This window comes from Nycticebus coucang, chromosome 9 (genome assembly GCF_027406575.1).
Source record: "Nycticebus coucang isolate mNycCou1 chromosome 9, mNycCou1.pri, whole genome shotgun sequence".
In the NCBI taxonomy this organism is placed as follows: domain Eukaryota; kingdom Metazoa; phylum Chordata; class Mammalia; order Primates; family Lorisidae; genus Nycticebus; species Nycticebus coucang.
In genome coordinates, this window is record NC_069788.1 from 106,295,866 (window position 1) to 106,316,077 (window position 20,212).

Here is a 20,212-nt window from a genome sequence, read left to right on the forward strand (position 1 = left end):
TTTTGTGCTGTACAAAAGTCAATCTGACAGGGAGGTTATGGAGATGGGCTTCTAACAGACAAATGTGGATTTGAATTCTAGCCTCCTACTTCCTAACTTTGTGGCCTGTGGGCCAGAAACCTTAATTCTCATATCTCAGTTTTGTTCACTGTTATAAAAAGAATGACAATTCTTAAAAGATTATTATAAAAATCAATAGAAATAACCCCCATTGTCTCTAAAATTAGGAAACATTCAAAAATATTTAAGTTTTGTTAATATACTTACTATTCTCTATATTGTCTACCAGTTTCAATAATACAGAACCAAATCCTTGAAATAAAATTCCATATAAGGTGGATTCATCTTCCTGTTCGGATTACATAATTCTTTAAAGTAATCACCTGGTGCATTTCAACAAACAACCTTTAGAAGTTTGCATCAGCCCTAGAGGCTGAAATGAATTACACTTGCATGAGTGCTGGATAAACTTTTTGCAAGGGCATTGTGTGTGATGTCCAAATATAACCAAAATGATAGTTGAGTGGGTAGATGGGTGGGTGGGTGTATGGGTGGTTAGCTGGTTGCTTTTATGGTGCAAAAGTCACCCATGAACTAATACAGAAGGAGATGCCGTGTACCCAAATCAATAGCCAATATGCTTCCTAAATATCATTTTTCCTAACTGGATATGGAGACTGTCTTGAAACCAGCAATTTACTAAACGTTAGGTTAAAAATGAAACATTTAAATGGATCTATCACTGAAACTCAGTAGTTCACACCTGCAATCCTAGCACTTTGGGAGGTCAAGGCTGGAAGATCACTTGAGGTCAGGAGTTTGAGACCAGACTGAATAACATGGTGAGACCTTTTTTCTACAAAAAGAAAAAAAAAAAAACTAGAAAGTTAGCCAGCTGTGGTGACATGCACCTATACTCCCAGCCACGTGGATGCCAATGTAGGAGGATCACTCAAACACAGGAGTGTGGGGTTGCAGAGAGCTACCAAGAAGACGCTGCTATAGCACAGGCAACGACCAAGACCTTGTTCAAAAAAAAAATCTAGCTAACCGAAGTACTGAATGAATATTATAAACTCTGAAGGCATTTTGTTTTCCAAATTGTCCAATATTTGAAATAGTTATTTTGTTTTATTTTAACGATATGGCTACATCAGAGCCCTTATACAGCCCTCATACATACATAATTAATCTACATATTTGAATTAGAGTAAGAAAACTATATTCTCCATATTCCTCAAGAGAAAAGGCAATCACACAGAAATATCTTATAGCTCCCCACAGTATCTGGTGGGTTTAGATTATTCTCATCCAGAGGAAGCTTTCATTTAACTCCAAGGCAGAAGGCAGTAGACCAACCACAGGCCTTTATAACAAAGTGACAGATGGTTGAACTGGTTACCTGTCTGCAGAAATTATACATAGAGGATAAAATAAGAAACAGAGATGGAAAAATTCTTATTTTTTTTAATAACTTCAAACTATCATTTCTGTTTATAAGATGAATTTCAATCACAGCAGCCAAAACAGGATAATGGACAGAATTTTTACTGCTGTTCTCACTGGAGAAGAATGATAAGAAATACCCCTATTTGATCATGATGGATGATCCTTGCTCTATACACTCTGGAAAATGAACACCTGCCTGCCCACACAAAGTAGCTCCTTATAGAGTTCTTCAGGAAAAGGAGAGCTTTCTCCTGGTCAAACCTGACAACTGGATTTAATTGTGCAATGGAAGTAAGGGGTCCCTGCGGTTCAGTCTCACACTGATGCTGAGCCACCACCAGTGGTCATGATTTCAGCTTGGTCCTTGGACTTTCGGTAAAGACAACAAAGAAGGTACAAAGAAAACAACAAAGTGTACAAAGATGTGTACACTTCTCTTGTACACTTTTGGCCATATTTTTAATCATACCAGATTGCTGTTTCTTTTTTTTTTTTTTCTAGAGTCTATTAATCTGCCTACATGATTCTTAAAACCAGTATCACTAAGAATGGTGCTGGTCCAGACATTGATGAGTTTTCTTAAGTCTTAGGAAGAATATGAACCAATGCTTGATAAGGACTTAAAACAATCAGACTCAGTAAGTACTTAAAACATGTATAGGAAAGAGTGCTTTCCCGGGAATAAGCTGGAAGGACTAAACAGGGAACACAGATCTGAACAGGAGGATTATCCGATGGTTAGGTCCTCAAATCTCGTTCTAGCAAACATCATCACCCGTATCATCTAACTTGAAGAGCAATGGAAACATTTTAAAATTTAATAGAGTCATTTAAATGTAAACATACGGCATTTCCTTTTGTATACTACTTTTTTGGGGGGGGCAAAGAAAAACTTAAATTGACACGTGCACAGTAATTATAATTTTTTTCTTTATAAAAAGGAAATCTATGGATGGCACCTGTGGCTCAAAGGAGTAGGGCGCCAGTCCCATATGCCGGAGGTAGCGAGTTCAAATTCAGCACCAGCCAAAAACTGCAACAACAACAACAACAACAAAAAAGAAATCTATAATTCTTAAGTTGTGTGATAGGCACATGAATAGTCATTGTATTATTTTTATACTTTACGCATATTAAGATAGCATAAATAGTATTTGTATGTGTTCACTAACTAATAAAAACTTCAGAAAAGAAATGGGAAAAGGAAAGTGCAGGGTACTGCAAATGTGGCAAAGCATTAACTTATTAATAGGAGTGGCAATTATAAGGGTGTTTAACATTTTCTGTGATTTCTGCATCCCTGAAATTTCTTTAAAATTTTAAAATTAAGCTGGGCTTTTACAAAATTCACCTGTTGTCACTTTTCATTCTAAATTATTTTAAGTGACAAAGTTTAATAGAGTTGATTCATAGAAATGATTTTCTAATTTTATCTTAAGCCCCCAAACACTGAAGCCCATTCTTACATAAGTATCTGAACAATTTACAAAACAGTGGTAGGATTTCTTTCTCAAATGGTAAAACATAATCAAAAAGAATCTGAGTAACCTTGAGTTGTCCTGCTTTAGCCACTTGACAAAGTGTAAGCCAAGAAACCAGAAAATCATCGGATTAAGACAAAGATAAATAGTAGCTGACCTTGTACCTACCTTTTCAAGGGTAACATATGATCATGATTTGATCTTAATCCTATCATCAACACATCTTTCTACTTTTTTTGTTTGCTTGCTTTATGTTGGTCTTAAAAAAAAAAAAAATTCCAGGGCTTCTTTTTGAGAAGCAAGCTCAGGTATGTAACATCACTGAATTGTACCTGATATCACTACACTTGAGGTTTCCCATCAATACTAACATTTTCTAGAAAAGACAGTCCTAGTCAACCATGAGCAACTATGCAGTGAGGAATAGAGCTCCACGCTTTAATGTACACACTCTGAATGACAGTGTTAGAATGTCGCACAGGTGCAATGCCCCACAGGTGCACGATTACGGAAGCCTTGGCGATTCTCACACCAATAGTACAGGGGAAAGAAAAGGCAAAGTGATACACTTCATGCCATTTGCTCCGTGAACTTTTTGACCAAAATTCTGTAATTTTCCTTTTAAGTATCAAAGATTCTTCTACTGCAAGGAAGGTTACTATACACTCTAAATGTTCTGAATATGTCTTTTATAAAATGAAAAGTCAAAGACATATCAAGCTCAAGGAAATAACAGTTTTGAATGCTTCAAGAATTTCAGTTTAGGAATAGTGAGTATAGGAAGAGTTAGAACACTCTGAGAGTCATTCCAGCTAGAAGCTTAGAGCTTGGGCATGGTAACAGAACTTAGCTCATGGGATTTTGCCTGAATCGGGGGGAAGATTCAAGAAATTCAAGGGAGAAGATTCTCCCCCCTGAGAGAGAGAACTTGGAATGAACTTGTTCTCAGCCTTATGCAACCAAAGCATCACACTTATAATTTAACCAGAGAGTCCATAACATTCTATTCCATTGGAAATTATACCAAAAATATGGCTTATACTGATACACTACATACTATTTGAACTACAGAAAAAAATTTTAATATAAGGGGATTTTTTTGACTTAAAAAAATCTTTAATTGTAAAACCCCCAAAAAGCTAAGGCTAAAAGGGAGTAATTGAATCCTATAAAGTTAGAAGTGAAACTGATTTCTTAAATGTTTGCCACTTATAAAATATTGTTCAATTTGAGGCTAACCCTAAAATCCTCAGCACTTACAGTCATGTCTTTCTTTGCCATATACCCCAGCTATTGCAACAACCTCCTAAGCTGTCTTGCTTTTATTCATTTTTCCCAAATATATTTATTGAATCCCCACTATGTATCAGACATTGTACTAAGGTTCTCATTATTCTGTTGTGAATGAACAGTTGAAGTGTATACTGTTGGTGTCTGTTCCCAACAATCTTCTTTCAACCTACCCCTCACGCCCTCCCAGAGGCATCTTTCTAAGACATAGCTGTGTACATATCACATACTTGCTCAAAAATTTCCATTGCTTCTCTTCCTCCAAAATCTTTCACCTCCAGACCCTTCACCCTCCCTCCACTTCAATCAAACTTTCTATTCCCCAGACAATCCCCAACATTCCTTCACATAGAATCCCTTCTCCCCTCTTTCTTCTATGTAATATTGACCTTGAGCAGATCAGGCCATTTATCATAAGGAAAGAAGAAATAAATATGGTGGAATATGCAGAAAAGAGGTACAACACGTGTTACATAGGCTGCCTTGAGGTAGGTTGAATTTTTAGTGAAGAGAGAAGAAAAACTTAAAATATATCTATAAAAATAAAATTATTTCTTTGTAAGGGACAGAGAATGACCTACAGAGTGAACATATTACAGTTGTTTTCACTCTTCAGGATTCAGCACCATAATTTCTATAGTAGGGGCATGTATTTGCTTCTCCAAGAACATATGGACTTCCCTGTAAACCGGTGGGTCGCGACCCCTTTGTAACAATGAAAATACATCGCGGCTTTAGGAAGGTTGAGAACCACTGCTCAAGTTACTTATACTATGGAACCTATTACCTCTGCCTCTATTCCCTGTATCCTATGGTCCTTCACTTCAGCGCCAATCTATATGCACAAGGGGAATAAGAACGAGTGAGATATGATGTGACATGAAACACTAGTTGGAAAATACTGACTTAAGACTATTGGTTGTGTGATCTTGGAAATGTCAATACTTCTCTTTGAGCCTCACTTTATATATTTAAAATTATAAAGAAATGAGATATTTATATATTGTAAACTTACAATGAAAGAATGATTTATAAGAAATAAATTTAATAAATTAATGGTTTTATACCTTACACGGCCCATCATGGTAGTTTAATACCCACGTTATATACTTCCAAAGTAGGCTGTGGTTACCATCATTACCCTTACTAGTGCCCAATGTTTTATGTGTTCATCAAAAATATATTGAACATCCACAATCTTTGAGGTTCTATATAGAGAATTGGGAATATAAAGATGAATGAAGCATTATATCTACCCTGCAGCACTCACAGTTACTAGTGAGCCAGAATAATTAACAAACGCTTGTGTGACAGGTGCTATACTGCAGAAACATTTAGTGAAAGAGGAAAAGAGTAAGGAACACAGACACTTTGCTGAGCAATGTACAAGGAAAGAGATCACATAGTCCTGATTCAAATTTAGGAAACAAATCACAGTAGATAAAACATATATTAACATGTGGAGTCCACACAAATTCAGGATAAAGCCCCACTGAACACATAGGATGAGCAAGGTAAGAGGGAGGGGGTCAAAATAGATGTTTGGGGCACATTACAGAGGAAAGTCTTTCCACAGGTGCTCAGGGTTATGAAGGTGAGTCCAGGAAGACTGGAAATGGAATATCAGGTTTGGAAAAAAAGTCTGAAAAGCTCTGATCACCATGCTATAGAGATTTGAGCTGTTTAAACACAAAGATACCTTTTGACATGAAGAAATAGGGTGCAAGGCTCACATCAGCTAACTTCTACTGGATCAACGCTACTGAGCAAAGTAGAGAACAGAGTGTCAGTGAAAAGAAGAGAAGATGGTCAGAACTGGGGGACAAATCTTGGGTGGCCATAAAAGGAACACACAGAGGGCATCGCTGAGGTAAGAGGATAGTGGGTACAGTGGAGCAAACTGCCGGTGACATGACGGTCTCCAGCCATACAGTTGGAGCTAAGAAACCAGGCAGAGGAGTTGCCCTGGAATTTGGGTAGTGGGTGGCAGCTGATGAGCCAAGGACTCTAGCGTATTATTGCAAATGTCATTCATAGTATTGACTGGGAACTCCAGATGGTGTATGGGGGCAAAAGCATTCTTTGAAACTGCTAAGAATAGAAGGTAGAAGAAGCCTAAGAGAGGAGAGAGGTGAAAACTTAGGGAGCCATAGCACAGAGAAAATTCTCTTCACTAGGCAGCCAGGCATTTGAGGAAGCCAGGTTGTTAAAAAAAAAAAAAAAACAAACATAGCATGAAACTTAAATTCACTAAGGGCCCTGGAAAGGATGGAGGAGAAGGCTGCACGGGAGGAAGTCAGTTCTGAATGCTTTTCACGTCCTGAACATCCAGATGCTGATGGTAAGAATGGAAAGATATACTATGAAAGAAAGATGAAATGTGAAAGAATAGTGGCAGTAGAATTATGGTCTGATTCCAGAAACAAAAGGATCAGGACAAAAACATCTTCACGAAAGGAGACTTTAGGAGATGCTACATCGACATGGCATGCCCAGATTTTAGTTCAGGTACAGATGCTGAAGTGATCGTTTTCACAGGAGGGAAGCCCATATAAAACAATGGTACGCTCCCGTGATGGTAATTACTTAATCATCAGTGGCACTGAATATTTGTCATCAGACATAAACACTATATCAACACATGTCTACTGTACGAAAGCTCAAAAGAAAATAAATCATACTTCCTTCTAATTAATTAACTATAAAGAGAAAAACCATGCTTATGTGGGGGCACTTTATAATGGATTTAAATCTTCATTACCTAAATAAGCTAATTAAATTCTTAAGACCTTTGCTCTTAGGAAGAGTGAGTGTGGAAGTGTATATTCCCTACCTAACCATCCTCCTCAGAAGTGCCGGTTCTTAAGATGGCCAGAATTTCTCTTTTAGTTTCCCTCTCCACCCATCCCTGGCATATCAAGCAGTCACATCCATCATATTTCCCTTCCTCAAAGGCTACCAGCTTCAGAGGTGTCAAAAGCTAGCAGCGTTCTGTTCATTGAGATTGATTATCAAAATCACTATGATTAAGATCTTTATCTAGGCTGGGCTCAATGGCTCACACCTGTAATCCTAGCACTCCGGAAGGCCAAGGAAGGAGGATCCCCTGAGGTCAGGAGTTTGAGACCCCCCTGAACAAGATCAAGACTCCATCTCTAATAAAAACAGACAAATAAGCTAGGCTTCATGGCAGATGCCTATAGTCCCCGTTGAGGCAGGAGGATTACTTGCACCCAGGAGTTAGAGGTTACTGTGACCTAGGCTGACACCACAGTACAGTAGGCTGGACAACAAGGCAACATTCTGTCTTAATTTTTTTAAAAAAATATTTTTACCTCAATTCATACTGTTTGGCTGCTGAGCCCTTTATGGAGAAAACTCCTGTATAACGAGGAGAGGGTGAAATAATGCTCCTGAAACTTGGTTTTCTGTTCAGTCAAACTCCATTGGAGACCAATGTACCTTTCCATAGCAGGCAATAATTAGTACATTAGAATACTCAGGTAATACACCAGAAACCCCACAGTTTCCATTTTTTACTGTGAAGAATTTTGCTATGAATGTGGACCAAGAGATTATCTAGGCATCTTGCATGCCCTGGTATCATGTTTAAAGTTATGACTGAACAGAATCAAATTTGGCCAGGCCTGGCCCTTGAGCCTCAGACCCAAAGAGTGTTCTTAATTCAGGACAGGTGACTGTAAAACCATCTGCTGTAAACAGTCCATTGTGAAAACTAAATTAGGTGATATTTTACTGCTTTAAATGAGGCTATTTAAAAATAAGTTAACATCTTAATTTTAGTTAATATTATATGTTGAGATTTCAATAGACACAGTAATAACTGTGACTTCCCCTCCCCCCACTTAAATCTTATGTGACAGGAGCTGAAGAGTCACTGACCAGTAATTCTCTGTCCCAAGCAGGAAACAAAATTAGGATGTGAGATTACTAAGGGCACCAGAATCCCTTGGAACACCTGTGAAAATGTTGTTGTTTTTTTTTTTTAGAACCAACATTTCTAAATTATATTTCCTTATCTGGAAGCACTAGCTACCTTCTATCATCCTGGCTATTCTTTTTTTTTATTGTTGGGGATTCATTGAGGGTACAATAAGCCAGGTTACACTGATTGCAATTGTTAAAGTCCCTCTTGCAATCATGTCTTGCCCCCATAAAGTGTGACACACACCAAGGCCCCACCCCCTCCCTCCGTCCCTCTTTCTGCTTCCCCCCCCCATAACCTTAATTGTCATTAATTGTCCTCATATCAAAAATGAGTACATAGGATTCATGCTTCTCCATTCTTGTGATGCTTTACTAAGAATAATGTCTTCCACTTCCATCCAGGTTAATACGAAGGATGTAAAGTCTCCATTCTTTTTAATGGCTGAATAGTATTCCATGGTATACATATACCACAGCTTGTTAATCCATTCCTGGGTTGGTGGGGAAATGCCCACCAACCCAGGAAAATGTTGTTTTAAACATGCAGGATATTTGTGGGAAAGGTAGTAGGTTCTCTAAAACCTACTTAGGTTTTTGGTTAAACTATACAGACTTATAATCAGGAATATGTTTAAATTTAAAATTAGAATCTACAAAACATATGCTGAGTAATCTAACACCAGTAACCTGCCACCCACACACACTCTCACATACCTGGTTCACCTCTCCTCTAGAGGAAACCATAGTCTGTACAATGAAGGCAAATTGATTCTCTAGGGAAGAGGGGGAATTAATCTAAAAATTCAACTTGCTTTATTTGTTGGTGACATTTCCCTTTACAGGAGGTTTTACATTTCCAATGTGAACTACGACCTGGAACCCTACAAAAACTCTTTCCCAAATCTTACAAGTCTGCTTTGCAACCATTATTTCTAATTCTGTGAGCAATGCTAGGACCTTTGAAAGACTTATATAGTGAGGTTGCCTTGCATTAACTGCTAAAGGCTACCAGTAAGAAGGAAAGGAAGGAGAACTTGAACTCACCTTTTTCTCTCAAGTCAAAATGAATCCCCTTCAGATGCCTAGATAGGCTGTTTCTCTGTCCTGAATATAAACACAGTGGGATTTGGGAGAAGAGATCATATGGACTTAATGGTCAGAGAATACTCAAGGGACTAGGTAATAGCTGGGTCAGGCCCCAAGGTTGTCTAAGTTCAAGGGAGGAAGTCTTCCAGGGAAGAGGAAGTACAATGACAAGGGCAGAGCATAATGACCATGGAATATGCGTGACAGTGAGAAAACTGACCTCATCAGAGAACACAGCAAATCATGAATATTAAAGGACATGTGGTTCAAGAGACAGCTTTGAAAAAGCAGATTATGGAAGACCTTGAAAGCCAAGGCCACATGTAGGGTTAGAACTACATTGGAAGGAGGTCACTGAAGTTTCATGAACAGAAGAGTGAACAGATAAAAACAGTCTTTGGGGAAGATTAATCTGGAACTGGTACACAGGACAAATTTCAGAAACACGATCCTGGAGACCACCGATGGGGAGCTGAAAGACTGTCAAGAAAAGCAGCAGGGAGAATCATTTTTAACACAGTTGATGGCTTTAGTAGCATTTCAAAGCCACTGACTCCTTCCTGCCTTGCTCTAAGTCTAAAGAATCTGCCACCAAACATTCCATGTGACAAGAGATGCAGCTTTAGGAAATATAGCCACAGTCAAATATTACCTAGGAAACCAAATATAACTAAATGCAAAATGTTACCCCACACTGGGAAATAGCTGTGAAATTTGGTTATAGCTGTGTTTATTGTTCATTAAACTTTACATAATAGGAAAATACGCTAAATTAATCCAAATGCAAATTGAATAAGTTAGATGTTGGAAATATATGTGGGCCTTATAGGGAATGGAATAAAGACCCTAGCAATACTGAGAGTTTATATGGCTAAATTCATTTGTTTTACTACATTTTTTTTCATTGCTCTGTTCTCAGGATTTTTCATGAGTCTGGGATAAGAGGAATGTGTCTGTATGTGTATTGAATTGAAGGTGTGTGTTCAAAGCACTCTTCTCCTAACCCTACCAACAGCAAGGTGCTGATGTGAGCTTCCCCCAGATGACACACTTGAGCACCAGAGAGAGAGAGAAATATGAGCATTTCATGGAGGGACAGGAGAGAGAATGCTTATTCCTAAAGATAAGTAAGGCCCAGATAAAATCTTCCTGCCTAAATCCTTTTTTCAGAGACAAAATTATACCCCAAATATTGAGAATTTAGGTAGTAGAATGAAGGGACTTTCTACCAAATGTCCTCAAAAGTAGACAGACACCTGATCTGTGGCCCAGGCAGACACATGACAACTACAGAATACACAACTTTCCAGTCGACTGAAAAGCAACCAAACGTTCATGCATGACTCAGAAAGACACAGAAATAAAAGTATTTGGATTAAAAAAAATGTTTCAGAACAATCGGGAAAAGTCCTAAAGGAAATTCATATCTATTTACATTATGCATATGTGCAAATGTACGTATTATTATAAACATGTATTTGGTTTTACTTCTATAGGATACTTGGGCAGAACTGCAATTGTAGAGTCAGTAGAGGGCTGATTTCAAAGAGCAGTTAGTGGATTTAAGGGGACATAATGCCGAGAGTCCAATGTTACTGCTTTCTACCAATGCTCCTGAGAGATGTCACAAAGGCTGGACTTTCCCACAGAGTAACAAAAACTTTGCAACCTAGGGTGTGCAAAAAAATAAATAAGAGGACTTTCGTGTTTTACATTTTCAGTATGTAGTGCATCTAATTTCTTCAACCATATAAATACTGGTTTTGGTCAACATGGAACTCAGCACAAATCGATGAATGATGTTAAGTTCTACTGTCTCACTTGATCTCTAGAGTATTAGACTCTTAAACTCATCGTGTTTTTTCATGTCCACACCTCTCTTTAGAAGTGAGTGCCCAGGGAAAACCAGGACCAAGAGGCCCGTTCCCCATCTACATTATAAGAGCCTTTTCCCTGTAACCACAACCCACAATACAACCATTTCACTCGTATGTGCGTATGTCTATGGCTGACTGTTCACCAACTACAAGACTGTCTGTGAGAAGAGAGAAAGAAAAAGCAAGATAGAAAAGAAATAGCAACATCTAGACATTTCCATCTTTCATCTGAAGAAGGAAATTGCATATTAGGATGCTTATGATGATATTCCCGTGTGGTGAAAAGCATTTCTTCTGGCTAAAAAACACCTAGTCCTGGTAGAAATACTATTCATTTCATGAAAGGAACACTAGAATATCTGAACAACTCAAACTTTGAAAATATGCAAGGCTCCGTCATTTATCCAGCAAAAAAATCCTAAATGTCCATTATGTGCTTGACGTCATACATATTCTGAAACTAGGCCATATTAACAATTGATAAAATTATACATGTTTTTTCTACTGCCTTGCATTTTTATGTGTTTTCCAGATTTTTCACATTCAGCTTGTATAATTTTATTATCCAAAACAATAATCAGTTAAAACTAAAAAATATCAACAATGCCTGGTCTCTTCATTCATTTTGTAGCTCTGCAGCAAGTTTATAAGTGAAGACCAGCTCTTGGGGATCAAAATAAAGACAGGCAGCCAATGGATACAACACTACCTGGCATAGAAACATTTCCACCACTTTCCTGACATCTCCAAATTCTTTGTTTGAAAACATGTGCTAATTTCATCTGGCAAAGATCTGCAGGATAGAGGTAGGTGAGAAAACAAAGTCTAATTCTAAGTAAAGAAAATAATAAGAACTAGCTGCACAAGCCAAATCAATTCTTGCACCCACTGAGCTTAATCAAGTGTTATCAGAGGGGCTGGAGAGAAAAAGCAATGGGACCTCACCACAGATACACAAATGAAGAAACACTCCATAGAGACACATTTTCAGGCATTTAACTAGCTTTGGGCAGCATCTTACAGTGTTTTCTTTGACTACAGAAGGTTATTTGGCTGCAGATAAAAGCTGTTCTCCAAAAATCAAGAAAGACATAAAAGAGGCCCCAGAATATACAATACTCCTAGGGTGATTCTAGGACTGACTTGACACCTGAACTCATCCCTAGACTACATGGCTTAAAGCACAGAACATTAATGTGTCATGTCTGTTCCTTCCACTTCCATTTTAATATTATTTTGCAAAGATGAAATGAGGTAAAGAGAAACAGATTGATATCCTTTTCCAATACAGATGAAGGAACGAAGATTGGACCTATGATTCACCTGATACAACCAGGAAAAAAGCAATACACAAAACAATGTCTCCTGAGACCCTGGACAAGGAGCAAAGAAGGGCAGAGTTTTCTGAAAGTGAACATGAACTAGGTGAAGCCTAAGATTGCCCCCATTTACTGCCTTGAGAGAATTTTTTGCACAATGGAGCAGGGAAGTGGATCATAGGTGGAGACCAGCCAACTCCTGCAGTCCAGAAGCTGAAGCTGAGAATCAGGTGAGACTGTCAGGTGCTGGAATGCAGAGCTGATAACAGGTACATTTTAGAGATATTGCATGAAGCTACAGAAAACAGACAGAAAAGATCACATGCTGTATGATTTTGTTTATATTTTCAAGGAGAGACAAAAATAATGTATGCTAATAAAAATTCAAACAGTAGTGGCCTTAGAGAGGAGAGGGGCTAACCGGAAGGAACGCCAGAGAAAAGACTCTGAGAAGATGAAACTGTCCCTCATCTCAGCTGGGCTGTTGGTTACATGAGCATACTGTTTTATCATAATGCATGTTAAAATCCGTGCGTTTTGCTGAATGTAGTTTACCTCAATCAAAAAATGCTCTCCACTTTCCGCAAGAGAGAAAGTAAAAGAGAAAAATGAGCGGAGGGCATGTAATTATATTTATTAGCTCTATTTTTCAAAGAGAAAATAAAGTAGTTTATATCTTTTTTGGCTTTTGATGTGGAAATAAATGTAAGAAGTTTTAAGTCAATAATTAAAAACACATTAAAATTGCACCTGTATGTGACTAACCAGGTACTAGAAAAACTGTCTTCTGTGAACCAACAGGCTCTCAATGGATCATTGCCACGACCATCTGTAAGGAACCAGCCATACACACTAGACATGAACGGGCTATAATTAAACAGAATAAAAATGGTTTACCAATCTAGCATGCTGAAGGTGGTGGAAATGAAATTAGTGAGGCCACAAATTCCAACAATTCATAATAATCCCTGACAAGCTATAGGATCCTGAAATGTGGAGACTATTTCTCCTTGGACCATAAGTCCAAATGTCAACTTGGCTTTTTTAGAAATGAATATTTCACCTGTGAGTTCCAGCTCATTTTCAGAGAGGGTTTTACTAACCACAGCAGCAAGCAGTTCTGGCTTTTAGGGAATCTGTTAGATAATGCATGTGCATTAATAACAGCCTGCAGTATCACTTGGGGATGCCTAAAATTATCCCTTCTCCATATCAGTGGAGTTTAAAAGCAAGAGTGATATACATGGGAACAAAGCTAAAACATCGTTGTGAGGTTTAAGTGAGAAAATGGTAATGAATTCGGCACAACAATGGGCATGTAGTTAAGAGGTTAAGAAATAAAAGGTAATTGTATACAAGAGATGCATCCAAGGTAAAATAAAAGATATGAAACTGAATATAGGGTAACAGTATTAATAAAAAAAATCATCCAAATTTTGGGGAAAAGGATGGGAAAATCTCTTATGTCTTTTCAATTTCATATAAGGACATTACTTAACAGGACTACTCAAGGAATATTTAATTCTATTGCCAAATGTACTGGTGTTTTATGCTTATATGAGTAACTGAGGTCCAGAGATCCCAATACTTACTGTTAATTGGGGTCCTTGAGATGACATGTTAACCTACAGACACGTGTTCAATGAAGGAGATGACACCAAAGGTTATGGGATTTTTGCTTCATGGGACACTCACCAGTTTTAAGTCTAATGTAAATTAGCATTGTTTCAATATTTTTGGTGCCTATAAATATCTAGTTCCTCAAATACTATTTTGCCATCTTGTTGTTTACACTTTCACCATCATGTTGTTTCCTTGTTAAAGAGTTAAATAAATCTGACACATATTCATTCTATATTTGTATGGGTGTTTTGTTTTTAATTGTATGAAAATTATATTTGTAGGAGTCATGTTTTTAAACTTTAAAAAAAACTTGTATCAAAGAATAGCCAACAGATTTCTAGGGGTATTTTGTGCCATGTCCTAAACTTCACAGCTACAAATTCAATTTATATTTATAACATTCTTACAAGGTAAGACCTATATAATATCTGCTTTTTAGAGGCACAGAGGAATGAATTAATTTGTCCAGGGTAACACGAGCATTAAATGACAGCCAAGATTTGAACACAGGCCATCCCATTCCACGTGAGTGGTCTCATCTGCTAAGCTGCACGGCATATCATGGAAATTTCAGCAAAGCAAACAAATGTAAATCAGATTATCTAGGGGCAATGGAGAAGAAATATACAAATAGTTTGGGTGGAAGATATCCTCATTCTAATTCTGGAATGGCTAACAATTACAAGGATGGCCTCTTTATGAAGTTTCCAGTACAGTGTCAAAAACATGATAAGGACACGACAACTGTCAAATATCATTATTTTTAGTCACAATAAACACTACCATTACTCCTTATTTTTTAAGTACCTATTATATTCCTTGTGCTATACCAAAGTTTCAAGAGATTAATTGAATAATTCAATTTTACAAGGTTAGAAAGAGTCTGGACTGGCATTTAATTCTAGAGCCAATTAAATTAATGACTATGCTTTGACATCCTTTATAATTTAACAAGTCATATACATTACAAGTCAACCTTGTAAATACTTGGTTTGTTACAAATAAATTTCCAAGATCAATGTTCACCAACGATTCAATGAAATAAATCAAGATTTGCACCCTATTAGGCCTACCTCCAGGACCCAGCAATGAATTCAGCATGGGAGAATTCCTCCCAGGAATGGAGCACCATAATGCGCATTCTTCAAAAGGAGATTAGGGAATCGAATAATATGTTTCATATTTTGAAAAATGCATAGCATTCAAGTTAAACCAAATAAAGCAGAGTACAAATTTCAAGCAGAGAATGATCGTAACCACACTAATGCTTAGAATAAAGACTAGACGGAAAGAGCCAGAATGTTAACAGAGGCTGTACCATATTCCTCTCTGCTTGCTCACTGGAAGGCTGCCTTCCCCTGTGCCCCCCCTCCTCCATACTGTATTTCCTTAGGACATACACATTTTTCAAAACTCATTCTTCAATTAAAACTATCCTAATAGCAGCTGCTCTCCTTTGTGGACCCTCAACCCTGGGGACAGCTGCCGTCTCTCCATGTATGACTCCTCACTATATACTGTTCAGGTTTCTATTTAAGTACCTTATTGTGTGTATTCCCAGACTAATCCCTCTGAGAACAGAACTCTATCTTATTCATGATCATATCTGTAAATAAGAAACGCCCGGTGAGAGATGAATGAATAAATGATGAAGAGTGTTCTAAGCAGCAAACAACTGTTCATGAGTGAACTGCTCACACGTGGCTTATTTGCTAGACAGGCAAAGTAAGAAAACATAGGAGGAAAATAAACACAGGCATACAGTAGTTTGATAGCCTTAAAAACTACTGCTATGCAAACAGTGTCCTAATAGCATCAGTTCATAACATAATGCCTAGGCACTTACCAGGACCTAAGAGATAGTTAGTACACATAGGTCTACCCCCTTCATTGTACACTAAGTAATGCACATGTTGCTTATTTGCTTATTTTTTTTTCTGAAGCTTGAATAGGAAATGTGTTTTTAACAGCTTTAATCGATATACCAAACCTACATTAAATAAATAAATAAATGAACCCACACAATAAATAAAAGGCGAAAGGCTAATCAATAGTCAACAGTGCCGCTTAACAGCCACTCCAGCGGAAACCTGTGTGGAAAGGTGCTTCACACTCCACCACGCTCTGGACCATCCACAGCTGCTGCCTATTGATTAACAAGCAAAGAGCATCTATTATCACATGCCAGTGTGAACCTAGCGATTTTTCTAACAAGCTACCTGCAATGTACCACTAGCAGGGTAACGCACGGTAGCTGGCTGCTCAGGATGGGCCAAAGACCCACATCTATTTCTTTTTCTTTACCCCACAAAGCCACTATGAACACCCAATTTCTAACCTCAGGAACTTGAAATGTATAAAGACTCAGGGACCACAGACTATTCCGCCCTTACCACAGAAGTAGTAACAAGACCCTGAAATTGTATGCAACGCAAAACAGTGGTCATGGACCTGACCTAAGGCAACGATGTTGTGAAGGAGAGATATGAGTTGTTTAAGACTAATATTTTTACAAGGTCCTTAAAAATCACATTCATGGGTGTACGTAGGTAAGTTGGATTTTACATAACCTTTTTGATGTCATACAGGAGAGAAGGAACTCAACAGCAGGCTATCAACATGAATGGTATCTCCATACAGCATGGGAAAGGGATTCTGGAATCACCTGATGGGGAAATGCCCACAACATGCTAGAATTACCCAGGCTGATTTAAAATACCAACAACAACCCAAGATCCCTGTAAGACTCTTTGTAAGGTTCGATTTCTGTTGTTGTCCTTAAAAAGTGGCATCAAGTTGATTTTCCAGTGTTGCTTACCCTCTGAGAAGTCAACACCCTCGGTTACAAATTTTTCAAGAGCAGTGAAGATTTTCTTTGGAAAATATTACATCTATACCTTTCCAGAGATTTTACTGGATTCTACATAAACTCAAAATTGATTGTGGGCTGATTAGGTCCTTTGTAGTATCAAAACATCCCTAGAAGTCAACCTAAAAGAACAAAATTCCCCCATGACTTTATCATTAGATAAAATTGTGGAAGGTGCTATATAAAACTAAGTAAGACAATTAGAAAGTCAATCACACTTGGGTTTCCAACCAGATGGGGATTTTTCACCCATACAAGGGAGTCACACTTACACAACAATGCAATTAGCTCTAGAGAATACGTGTCATGCCTTCATACCACCATATTCACTCTGCATTGCTATAAGAGTGAACCTAGAATTCGCTCAATATCACCCACAACCCACCATGCTCTCAGAAAAGAAATGATAGGAAAGAAGTGAAGTTGTCCAGACTTGGTCTATTCATCCTAAATGAGATGAAGTTTACAATGTACGCTCTCCTAATGGAGGCAATGTCTATGTAACAACATCTTAAAATTGTCGAGCAAACAGCATGTTTGGCAAACAGGCAAGAAAAAAAAGTCATATGTGACAGAACCAATGCTAGAAGGGAAAACGTTAAAATACAGGCACTTTTTAAGATCTTACAAGTCATGATATAATTAACTTTTTTGCACATGAAGGACTAAGTATCTTCTTTTGGAAAATATAAAACCTAGCCATTTCTTGGTTGAGCAAGTTTCTATTCTTGGATGTACAGTAATAAATTGAGATGTTTTCATTTCATTAGTTGATCAATCTGTTGCCCTGAGAAACAGCTCATGAAAAATGAGACATTCAAAGATTTTTCTCAAAAAAAAAAAAAAAATGCTTTTTGCCATTATTATTTCATCTCTAACCTGTTCACATTTTATGGGAAACAATTCCTTGTGATACATGCAATATTTTACAGACTATTCTCTTCCCAAGAATGTGATAAAGGCCAGATTTCCTTGATGGCGTGATACTCACAATGCCATGACCCATCTCTGTTATTCAGGTCATAGGCAGGCCACTTGTGGAATGCAGGTTACGAAAGCAAAAATCACATGGAGTCATCATGAGCCTTGTGTTCTTCTGCACGACTCAATGTGATTTTCCCTTCTCTTCATCCTTCTCCTTCCATTAACTTATTTTACTCCTTCTTTTTTGGTTTTGCAATTTTCCTCCACTTGCTTTTGCCCATAATAGGAATGAGCCTATTGAATTCTGTTGGTAACTAACACTCAAATCCTGATACATGCTAAAGTATTTAAAATGTATTAATAAAGGCAAGCACTTAAAATATCAGAGAAGTAGCTTCATTTCAAGGATATCTATGAGATGAAATTATATTATTACAAATAATAATATAATTTATAACAAATAAATTTGTTATAATATAATATTATAGCAAATTATAACCCAAAGGTTCAAGGATGATTTAGAAAATAATGTTCTAGGATGCAGTGAGGCTGTTTTTCTAGTTCCCTCAAATATCTTTATCATTGGATATAGGATCATCCAAAATAAGAGTTTTAGACAAACCATGATTTTGATACATTTGGTTGATTTTCATTAAAAATGAATATCCAAACTTAATGTCTCATCCTGTATGTGAATTCTATACATTTATCACACCCCACAATTGAGATGTACTCGCATCATCTCCATAGAGCTAACCGATCACAGAAGTCCTGCACCACACCTAATGAAGAGGCCAGACCAGCAGAATTTGTTAGTGATTTGGGCTCTTAGGTCATCTTTAATCAAAATATTCAACTGCATTGTTCATAGAATACAATTTGAGATACAGTACCTTAAGCCTGATATCTTAGAAACATGCTTGAAGCATGAGAAGAATCTCCTGTCCCACGGGAAAGTTGACATTAGCCCATCCTCATTATAGTACTTCCTTATATACCAACAAGTTACCCAAGTTGGATAATGTGATAATCTGCATCCTGAACTGAGACCCAATCTGCTCTCCGATAAAATGAGAAACAATCACAAAAAGCTGGAAAGAATTCTAGTTGATTGTTACTGGAAAACAACATTTTGTCCTAGGTAACAGGCAGGAATTTGTCAATGAAAGAAAAATACATACATACCTTCCGAAGATTGTACATTCTGCCACAGTTAGAATAACTTACCTTTCTGCCTTTTCTGTGTGGAGAGTCTCTTCCTGACCATTTCCTACCCAGAGTAGGATGTATGTGTGATAAGGAATGAATTTGTGAGGATAAGGAAGCATTAACATACCATCTAGAGGGGAAAAAAGCCTTCCTAGTGAATGCTATGCAGACAGATTGAAGTAAAAAGAACATGTAACACAATCCCTCAAGGTGCTGGATCAGTGCACAACCACCTGCTTGTGGAAAACAATATTTCCAAATCACAAATATGGAAACAAGATTTCAATAATGCCAAATTGGGAGCAATCTTATTTTCTACAGACATTTGTATCCTTTTCATGACAAATACTATAGAGACATATGCTTCATATTTAGATGACTGGGAATCACATAGTTTTCTCTCTACACAGACAACTTCCATCTTGTTTCTCCTGTTTCTTAAAAGAATGAAAGAACATATGGAACAAAAAAAATCTATCAAGAAAATGGAAAAAAAAACAAACTACAAGATGTAACTTCATGCATGAGAAAAAGTTGAAAAATGAGGAACCAAGGAAAACCAAATAGACGCAGAGGACACAGCACTGTAACCGGTGCCTGCTCCCACGGGGGAGCTATCATGTGACTTTACTATTTGCTCAGATGGCATTGTGTATCTTTTTAATAAATACTAGAGGTCAGATGATTTGAATTTTAAAACAAACTTCTTCTGTGAAGGCTGCATTTAGAATGTCAGAAGGTCAGCAAAACCCACTAAGTCAGGGCTTTTCAAAAAATAATCTGTTAACAGTAGATATTCAGAAATTTCATCTGTTTGCTTATCTTTAAGAAAATGTGTGAGAAGAGAGCAGAGGCACCAGTTATATGCTCTCACTGCACTAAAACGACTCTGCCATCAGTGCTGGGATCACCCTAATGAAATCAATCTTCCATTACAACAAAATCAATGAATGCACCTGAAACACCACTAGTGGGCAGAAATAACAACCATGACACTCTCTTCTAATATGAACCAAATATACGGACATATACACATAAAATATACTCACAAATGGAAATGTATAAACAGAATAGCTATGTATCTATAAACCAAATAGATCTAATAAATTTAGCTAGAGGGAATCTCTGTTTTATACT

General features: G+C 37.4%; 1 protein-coding gene across 15 annotated transcripts in view; it reads right to left on the reverse strand.

The window, feature by feature from the left end:
• The window catches only part of NRXN3 (neurexin 3), a 1,789,915-nt gene that overhangs the window by 893,947 nt on the left and 875,756 nt on the right, over positions 1-20,212 (reverse strand). The gene's annotated exons all lie outside the window — the stretch shown is intronic.